Below are 8,486 nucleotides of genomic sequence, written 5' to 3'. Positions count from 1 at the left end.
AGGGAGAGAATTACGCGGGACAAACTTTGCGCCCGCTAATTGTAACGTCGCAAGAGCCCTCTTGTTCGGCTCGAGAGACCAAGCTCTGTTCACGTGAACTAAGCGCCAGTGTGTTGAAACATATTTCAGTATTTTTACGCAAGCGGTGTTCATGTGTGTGAACCAGTCATGGGCACGTTACCGAAAAAAAGTAACAGTGTTACAGTTACAGTTACCTAACCCAAAAAAGTAACTCTGTTACAGTTACAGTTACGAATTTTCCAAAAGTAACTAGTTACAGTTACAGTTACCGCAAAAAAGTAACGTCGTTACTTTTCCGCTACTGAAAAGATTTGGCCTCTTTAATAGAAACGTACGAAGGCATGCAGGTAGTAAAAATTACACGTAGTAAAGCCTACACGAGGGGAACCTAAAATGATGCACTCTCATGCCCTAACCAAAAATAGTTGTGTACGCCTCAGTTTTCTTTATTACAGAAGTTTTGGCTATCCATCACAAGGAACTTTATTTTTTTGTTGCTGCACTCTCGCTGTAAGAAATTTTTTGCAAACATCATTGTAGCACAGAATTAGTTGTTTTTCAAAATTGGAATCAGAGAGGCCGAACTTATATATACCGAGCTGGATGACAACACAGCCGAAGCAATCTTTCAATGTCAACTTAATTTATTTTCGCCTGCAATGCCGTCGCTTGTCCGCACCGCGTAGAGAGGCAGTATGGGAAAAAGGGGGCGAAGGTGGCGGATCGACGGAAGGCCCTTGGAAGAATGGGGAAACGGACGTGGGAGTACATCGGTTGTCGAGGTGTTTTTGAAATATACTAAAAAAATGCGCTTCGTTAACTTTTTATTTCGTGATTGTGGTCGGAGACGGAGACCAATTTGAGCCATTGCCAAGCGACGTTTGTCTGTGGGCCCTCGGAGTCGTTCTCCCGCCCCAACCCCTAGCCACCCCCATCCCCGGAATAAGACAAGATATTTCCAAAGGGAATAGAAACTGGAATGAACGCTTACTGTTTCCCCCCCTCCTTCTCCTCCCCCCTGTCCTCACAAAGGCGGATTTCGCCGTCTCGACCGGGAAACTCTGCTCTCACAATCCCAGCCTTCCACAGCAATCACGTCGCCGATCCCAGGAACCCCTCCCTTCGTTTGCTTTGAGACGTAGGCCGAACGAAGCTCACCCAAGTATTCCTTGCCCCCAAGAGTCAGAATCAGATGTAGCTACTGTTTTCGGTTCGGCCACAGCCGTCGAAACGAAGTCGCGAGGCTTTCCAAGAACATTTCTTCGTGCAGTGGCAGTGTGGTAAGACGTCTGCTGGCCAAGATGCTGGCTGGTGTGAGGGCACTCGGGGCCACCATCGTTGGGGTAGTCGTATGTGTGGAGGGGCGTGAAATTTATTACTTCCTCGACCTCGTTCGAGTACTGTTGACAGCTCGATGAAGCCTCTAGAACAGGGGTCCCAAACGCGTGGTCCCAAATACGACCAGGCGTCTCTAAAGAGCACAATGGTCGCAAGCAACGGCGACTTGTGAATCGAACACTCTACAGTGCGCAGAGGGCTGGACGAGCGCGAGGCCGCCGAAAGACTCCCCGCGGCGTCTTATGACCCCACAAACGGGGCGGCACGTCGCTAATGAGAAAGCGACGCCCTCACCGGAGTTTTCCAGGATTCCGCGAAAGTGCAAAGGTTTCAGTGCGTTGTGCGGCGTTTGTGGGTGTTTGTTTTCCTGTTCGCCTTTGCGTCAAACACTTTTACTGCGCCTCAGATGTGGCGAAAATGGTGCAGCCGCGCGTCGGCCTATAGGCTCTGGCGCGTCAACATGCATCCACGTGCGCTTAGACGCGTGTCGCAGCGTTATTTATGGCCTGGGTGAGAGCGATGTCGTGCTGCTGAGGAAAATACTGCAGCTTAGACTTAAAAACAGCTTCGAGCCCTTAGTAGACCGCGTGAGACACCACGCACACGTGCACGCCTAAACAGATGTTTTTCACCCATGCGAAGGGAGTGAGCTGGCATAGATGAACTAGACGAAGGTTCTGCGGAAGAAAGGCCGAAAAAGGGAAACGCGCAAACTGTACATCGGCTGTTAATGAGTGTTGCTGTTGGATAATTTTTTATAGAAATAAAGTAACTGTAACGATATTTCTCGTTACAGTTACTCCACAAAAAAGTAACAGTGTTACAGTTACAAGTTCCTCTAACTTAAAAGTAACTAGTTAGTTACAAGTTACTGAAAAAAGTAACTAGTTACCGGTAACGCGTTACTAGTAACTAGTTACTGCCCAAGACTGGTGTGAACATAAGGCTGTCGTTGGGAGCAAATACTGTTTCCACGTTCATATGTATGAATGTAGTATTACAGATGCGAGCAAATACTGCTTTCGCATTTGTGTGTTTAAGCATCGCGCCGGGCGGTCGATGCGATCGTGTGTGTTCTTTGTGCCCTGTACCCTACAGGGTTAGAACAGGTTCTAGCTCTGTGGACATTTCCAGAGCGGTTGCATTGCTGGGATACTTAGCAGCAGAACCATCGGATTGTATCACGTTATCGATGCAATCCTGTTTGCATTCTCCCTACCCTACACTCTAATCCATGGTAACCCATAATGTAACTTCTAAACTTCTAAACGGAAGTAACCTATAAAATAAAGGTTACCATGGATCCATTTTGATGTTTTCTTTATCCCAGTCAATTCTAAGGGTTACAAGCGTGAAGTTAAAGGAGTACTGACACGAAATTTCAAAGCTGAGATAACTATGTAAAACGCTTCCTTTTTATCAGGAGATATCTCTCAGCAAGTTTCAACAGCAACCGTTCAGCGAAACATATTTAAAATCCATTTTAATCTTCGCCCGCACGAAAAAGCCCAGAGCGGGCCGACGTGACATCATCTGCTACGTGCCCCAAACTGCAGACGTCGGAACTCCCGTGACGAAGCCGACGCGCTGGCTGTGGTTGGCGCGCGCTGCTCGGGCGTGTGTACACGTCATGGATTTTGGGACTGACGTCATGCTGCCCGGCCTGTGGGGACGGCGAAAACCTCGGCCGGTCTGGGCGCGCGCGTGCGCTCGCTCGCGCGCGCTTCCAGAGAGGCAGCGATACGGCAAGAATGGTGACGTCATGTTATACATGCTGTCATGGCGGCCGCTCGGCGTTTTTCAGTCGAAACCGAAACTGGCACGAATAAACGACGCCGTAAATGAATGTTTACGCTGCGCTCGACCGTCTAATCTGTCATTCTATGATTAGTGGGCTAGTAGGCACGCATAGCAGCGAAAAAAACGTAACATAAAAATTTCGTGTCAGTACTCCTTTAAAAGCTGTTTATAGGTTATATTAATGATTTATAGGTTAATTCAACATAATCTGTCATGTCACCTTTACATTGTAACCTATAAAACGCCCTTTAACCTATAAGAGATGCTCGTAGCACCTTCTCTCCAGGCGGCCGTCGATTTCTCCGTTGCATGACGGGATATCAAGAAATGGCGGCGCCCGCAGGCCCGGTGGCCGTGTTTTCGCGCCACTCGAGCCTTTTTACCCCTTCGATGAAGCGAGGATTGCTGTTACAAGACTTATTTGTCGGCGTGGGTCGCGGAGGCTGCGGCGAGCCCATTTGTGACTGGCAGCGCTACACGGCCCGTTCTTCTACGACCAGCATCAAGTTCGCATGTTGGACCAATGCCCCGGCGCCTGTGAAAGCGAACTCGGTGAATATATTCCCGTAACGGTTTCCGTGTTTTCATTGGATGTATCTTTTCCCTGGGGGCTTTTCAATTTGAAATTGCAGCATTCGAGAGGGATTTTCGTTACCCGACTGGTTGCTTCGCTGGACGTTTTCTGTTGCCCGCGACGGCAATTGAATGAAATCACGGGCTTGCGTTCCTTGCGTCAGACTAGAGCGGACGATCGGGAAAGCCCGTACATTATAACAGATAACGGCGCTCGGGACCTGGTTTCTGCTCTGCGCGCCTTCGTCATGTGTTGAGCGTTTTGTTTACGCTGTTGGCTGCATCGGGCGCACTTGACGAGTTATTGGCCCATGTAATTGTCAGGTAGCTCTGCTTGAATATTTGAAATGTTCCCCATTAAAGCCTTGTATTATCGCGCTATTCTCTGGGTATTATCATTTTGTTTCAGCCATCGGGAAATATTCATTTTCCTCGCTGCATATATTCGGAATGGTGTCTAGTTTATTGGTCTTGTAGTAATATATCCGGATAAACACAAGGTGTGTGCTGCAGAAAAGTAGTGCACTAAATGCTGCCCGAAATTTCTAAACTCACTTTTGTCCAGCAGAAGCCTTTTTTTTGTGTGAAAGTTTGCCCTACCGCACAATAAAAAGTTTTCATAGGTACAATACTCTTCATTTTTGTCATTCTTTTCCTTGAGTGGGTAAATTTGATAGTCATTTTTAAGTAGCGGGGCATTTTCACCATGTTAAGTGGGTTTATTATTCTCATTCGCGCAAATCAGTCGTTTATTTATTCGCGTGGTATTGCAGGGCAAATGGTTGTCTCGCGTGATACTAGTGTAGTGCAGTAAAGCGACTTTACAGAATGGTGGTATGTATGAGCCAGCATGCAGGCTGCTTGATTGTTGTTTTTTGATGATCCAGAAATTGTGACGAATTACACAGACAAGTGCAGGCGTAAAAATAGGTGCTGCACCCTCATCGGTTCCTGGCTGTTCGAAAAGTGTGGTTGCATCTGGCTACCTATGCTATGACTTATGAGCACTACAGTTTTTCTTGCAGGCAGTGTTCCTTAAGCTGACAACCAGGACTCCCCTGCGTATGATACAAGTCGAAATAAAGTCTGATTTCCGTGGAAACAACGGTATGAAAATGCAATGACTTAAACACATTTATTCAAATATTCTTTGTAAAGATGGCACCCAGGCCTGCACAGATAAAAGTACGATTCACTTGTAAAAATTCGAGGCCTTACTTCAAGTGTTATGATGTTATATTTCGTATCTTATTTTGCCTCATGTTTAGTGACTCTATCAGTTCGTTACTAAAGAACGTTATGAATTCACATAACGATTTACTCGCATTGAGCTTTGCAGTTTTTCAGCAACTCTACCTATTCTATAAGATGCGTGGTTTTGCAGAGCCAACAAGAACTCTTTTTCGAAAAGAGCTCTTTAAGAAAGCTCCAGTTGTTAGTGAGGGCTTGTGCTGTGTTCTTTTCTTCGTCTTGTCAAGTTTGAGGTGTTCTTTCATTATGAATGTATACCAACTGCCGAGCTCTAAAGCCTATTAAATTTTAACCCACATAACCCTTTGAGTCATTACAGGTACAGAGCTCCCGGGAATGCCACTCGAAGATCGCTGCAAGTTCCAGATGTATCCTCTTCCACAACACATTTGGACGAAGAAAAATGTAAGTTGGCGATTCCTTTTTACGAATAGCCGAGGAAGAAACCACCGGTAGAAGAACAATTTACTGAAATGAAATATATTTCGGCTTCCACGTGGGATCCTCGTTCAAAATGAGACTGCCAGTACAAGGGGGGGAGGGAGATGTTTAAGTACAGCCAAAAATGTGACGCAGACGGCGTCAGCATCGTGAAAGCACGTTTCCTGGGTTTAGTGCGACGTTCGCTCTGTTGCGTGTACTAGTGATTCCACATGAAGGCGCGGAAATGTTTTTGCTTTCTCTTGTGCAAATGTATGTTAGTTTATTCCGTAGCCCAAAGTTTCTGCCTGTTCTGGGTGAGCATGCAGAAACATTTCGCGAGATAAACAGGAACACGGCACGATTAAAATTCGGGAAGGTTGGCCGGTATGACTATAGTGGCTTCACGTTGTTCTGAACAATGCGGCCAAATTACTCTGTGTAACGATTACTGAAATGATGTGAAATTATTTGAAAGGCCGTAAATCATTCCTTCTCTGGTGTGGCCTTTCATTTGATTATCTGGTCTCCGTCTTCATTTTCGTGCAATATATTTTTCGTACTTCACATGCCTGTGGTTTGGTGTGAGGGGCTTATGGTTGCACTGGATTTGGTTCTTTTTCAGAAATTTTCTGTAGATGGCTATTCAAGGTGGGGAAATCCAAGTGACGGCCCCTCACATATATGCCTCCATCTGCGGCAGCAGGGAACAAGTTATTCAGATGACCTCGGGAAATCTTCAGCGTGCCCTGATTTTGTGCCTGCTTGTGTACTACGTAAATTGCGAAGCTCATCTCTGAATTTTTCCAAGCGCCTTTTTGATGCAGGAAATTATAGATCCCATTTAAAGTTTGTCCGAAAGACAGATTGTAATCGGCCTAGAAACTTGTTAGGGCTGCATAAAAAACGATAACTTGGCGTGGGAATCATAACTCAGTTGGAACTGTAAAGAGGGACCTAAGCGGGAAGTGTAAAGATGGATTCGTAAAGACAAGTGAATTCCAAGTGTAATATTAGACTGAGTGAAACAGAGAATGTAGGTAACATAGCCATAAACACTGCTTTGTATGAAACAGTGAATTTGTAATAAATGTTATGTCTGCTTTACCACATTCTGCGTTTTTTCTGTGGGGAACCATGACAATAACGCTGTACTGGGAAAGTGCACCTCTGAGAACCATCTTATAAATGTAGCTCAAACTCGAATTCGTCTGAAATTGTTCAATTGCAGTACCAAACAATTCGAAATACTTTGCATACATCCGTGGAAATATTGAGGTAAAGAATCTGTATATTTGCCCATGTTTGTGAAGCTGTTCACGCTACATTTATTAAATAGGTTTAATAAGGATATATGAATAAACCGAGTTTTACCTGGAAGTCTAAAGCAATATAGGAAACACCAGTTCGCCCAGGAATTCGCACTCGTGTAATACTCATTAAGGAACGATAATTACATTGGGGTGGTGCGCAGCTTTGCTTTTTAATAAATAGCCCACAGGTGTTTCATAATAATAAATGTGAATGTTCAAAACTACTGATGCCAAACTTCTGGAAATGTGCTCGTGTTCAATGCGCAAATATGTGTGCATCTACTGCAATTCTCTTTTGATAATCATGGCCTAAGTTGTCAGGCAAAAATTTTTTGCTGAAGGCTAGGTTGTTTAACTATGTTGGGAGGGATGTGGGGATCGCGACTTGCAGGCAAACCCCTTTCTGGCTAGCTTCCCATCACGGCCGGCGTTGCACAATTGCGTCTCGCTCGCTTGACGGGAGCCATACGGGAGGGCGCCAGCGACCGGAGGGTTCGTTGTCGCCAGGGTGGAGGCGTTGACCCTTTTCCCCTCTGCCTTACCCGAGAACCAGTTCTTCCTCTGCACTAGCGGCACGGTTCGGCGAGGTCTGGTGGGTTGTCGCATGACAAGAGGACGCTCTCTTGTCTTGGGGATGCGGTAGCAAGCGGACGTTTCGGCGCGCCGGTCCGGACCTGGGGGAACGCGCCACAATGGGACGCGTCCGGACGAGCTGGGAGGATGCAACCGTGCTCGCACGGGCAGCGCTCCGCGGCTTCGGTATGCCATCGGTGAGTCGAACCATCTCGATCTCTAGCGTTGTTTAATGCCTCGCTCCCAGTGTTACCGTTATGGCCTACGATCAGTCTGTATGCAGTGTATTTGATTCGCACTTTGCATTAAATACTGCCATTGATGTTTTGCCCTCGCCGCCTCCTGCCTTTGTTTCTCTCCGCAAACAACGGACCCGTCCGCAACCGGCGCTCGCAAGGCATGTTTGCTGAGCGGGGATGGCTGCGGGGTGGGAAATAACTAGTGTGTGAAATGTAGAACCCCACAACGTGCATACGAGGCGACACAGCGCACATTTTGGCTGGTTTTTATTAGGTTGAGGCATAATATGAACGAACCGCTGTATAAAAAACAGGTAATTTAGTTCATCTCATTGACCATTGTCATAGCGCTCTTGCCCTTTGTCGGCCTTGCGCCATTAAACATGATGTTATCGTAACCATTAGGTAATTTTGTTTAATTTTTTAATGATTATTTTTTTTAGTCGTCCGGTATTATGTGAGAAAGAATTCAGGGACGCAACTACTGCGTACTTTTTCCTCGGTGCGTGGTGAATGACAGTACAGTGAGGCCGCAACAGACAGACAAGGAATTCAGGCCCCTAAATGTTATGGGCCTCGTGTGTTCTTTGTGTGGGGCCGATAGTGCGCAGCGAACAAGTGTGTGTATGCGCGTGAAGCCGTGAACATGCACACAGCTACCCAGTCTCGCATAGCGGCCGGTAATGGCCAGCTGCAACAACGACCGTCGGCCAGAGAGGACTAGCTTGCACCTGCGGTGAGTGCGTACGGCCTTGCCTACACAATCTGAGACCGTCGCGAGAAGCGCCACTTGGTATTCTGCACAAACGGTGCATGTATGTTGCTTCCGTGCCATTATTTATTTCCCCTTTTGCGTTGGTGTGTATCATTTCGTTTGTCCTAGTATAAAACTGACGTTTGTTGCGAGTTGGCGTTGCTTGTAGAGCATAGTCAGGCCTACGAACCCGAGGTTCGTTCT

The 8,486-nt window shown here is 46.5% G+C and overlaps 1 long non-coding RNA gene across 2 annotated transcripts; it reads left to right on the top strand.

Annotated features, from left to right (window-relative positions):
- The first annotated feature begins 3,320 nt into the window (after window positions 1-3,320).
- On the top strand, window positions 3,321-7,720 carry LOC144138919 (uncharacterized). 2 transcript variants are annotated; one of them, XR_013316007.1, is made up of 4 exons: window positions 3,321-3,711; window positions 4,746-4,839; window positions 5,303-5,388; window positions 6,029-7,720. It is a non-coding gene; the product is annotated as an uncharacterized LOC144138919 (long non-coding RNA). The 2 variants fall into 2 exon arrangements; XR_013316006.1 differs by having other exon boundaries at window positions 3,321-4,839.
- Window positions 7,721-8,486: the final 766 nt, after the last annotated feature.

This window comes from Haemaphysalis longicornis, unplaced genomic scaffold (assembly GCF_048455015.1).
Source record: "Haemaphysalis longicornis isolate Haplotype H1 unplaced genomic scaffold, Haemaphysalis longicornis Haplotype H1 scaffold_1, whole genome shotgun sequence".
Lineage (NCBI taxonomy): Eukaryota > Metazoa > Arthropoda > Arachnida > Ixodida > Ixodidae > Haemaphysalis > Haemaphysalis longicornis.
The sequence above is the reverse complement of the archived record's forward strand: the minus strand, read 5'-3'. Positions and strand labels throughout refer to the sequence as shown.